Source organism: Nannospalax galili, unplaced genomic scaffold, assembly GCF_000622305.1.
Source record: "Nannospalax galili isolate Female #2095 unplaced genomic scaffold, S.galili_v1.0 scaffold641, whole genome shotgun sequence".
NCBI lineage: Eukaryota > Metazoa > Chordata > Mammalia > Rodentia > Spalacidae > Nannospalax > Nannospalax galili.
Window position 1 is genome coordinate 3,249,429 of NW_008345311.1, and position 1,503 is coordinate 3,250,931.

General features: G+C 38.3%; 1 pseudogene; it reads left to right on the forward strand.

Annotated features, from left to right (window-relative positions):
- The first annotated feature begins 380 nt into the window (after positions 1-380).
- LOC103740881 lies at positions 381-646 on the forward strand (annotated as a pseudogene).
- Positions 647-1,503: the final 857 nt, after the last annotated feature.

The window sequence follows — 1,503 nt, forward strand, 5'->3', positions numbered from 1 at the left end:
AATAGAAGGAAGAAGTTAATGGTAAAGGCTTCTCTGCAGTGGGTACAGCATTCTAGATGTTAACCTTTAAGAAGCACATGAACAAATATCCTGAGAAGCATTTGAAATGCATGTGAAAAAAACACATGATATCAGTGTGGCCATTGATTGAAATTAAAACATTGAGCTGAAAGGGAAAGAAGATTCTGGTGGAGGACAGACCTTGCTGGACAGTAGTTGGTTTCAAAACGTTGAGAAACGTTAAGGTGAAAATGTGTTTGGATGCTGCAGCTGCAGTGTTGTGCTGTGGGGAAGGGAGAAGTGTTTGTAAACCCCAGAGCAAGGTTCTGCCTGCCCAAGCCCATGGTGCTGCGGAGACCCGGGTCGAAGCCAGAGTCACCATGTCTGACCAGGATGCAAAACTTTCAACTGAGGACTTAGGGGATAAGAAGGAATACATTAAACTCAAAGTCATTGGGCAGCACAGCAGTGAGATACACTTCAAAGTGAAAATGACAACATATGCTCAAAGAATCATACTGTCAAAGACGGAGTTCCAATGAATTCACTCAGGTTTCTCTTTGAAGGTTAGGGAATTGCTGATAATCATACTCCAAAAGAACCGAGCATGGAGGAAGAAGATGTGACTGAAGTTTATCAGGAATGAACAAAATTTATTGGGGGGGGTGTCATTCAATGGTTTAGATACTCTTTGTTTCTTTCCTTTTCCCTCAATCCTTATTTTTCAAAAATAGTTCTTTTGTAATGTGGTGTTCAAAATGAAAATTGAATACTGGCACTCCATCGCCTTAAACATCTGGCAATTTGAATTCTAGTGTTCAATATTTATTATTGGTTGTTTTTATTGTGCTAATGTCTGGTGATCAGACGTCAGCTCCCTTCATATTGCCCTCTTCTTTTTGAAAATTCCATGTGTGCACAGAGAGGCCATCTTTTTCAGGACTGTGCATTTTCAGGTTTCTGGTGATTAAAAAGGTTGACCAGAGCAAGTTTTCATAATGACCTTCCAGTTGGCCCTGAAGTTCCAGCAGGTGACTGCTTCACTCCTGGACTATGGTTTTCAGTGGGAGATGGAAGTTTTCAGAGAACTGAACTGTGGAAAAATAATCTTTCCTCATTTTGAAGCTACTTTTAAAAATCTGAGAGTCTGGACAAAAAGAAGATCAGATTTGGAGTCAAGATGACGCAAGTAAAGACTAACTCGAACATGGCTTCAATGAAGAGAACGTATTTTAATATTTTTAAAAAAATCTTGTCAGAAGATCCCAGAAAAGTTCTAATTTTCATTAGCAGTTAATAGTTATTCATGCAGAAGTGCATGTAGCAGACCATTGCTCCTTTTCATTTTATTTGCACTTTTTAGCCTGGGACATGGGTTTTCAGTGGACATTGTCTGTACCAGCTTCCTTAAAATAAACAATATTTGTAAAAGCTGTAAAAAAAGCGATTAGCTATTTTCTGTATAATTATAATAAAAATATATCCCAAAATGTTGTAAAAGGT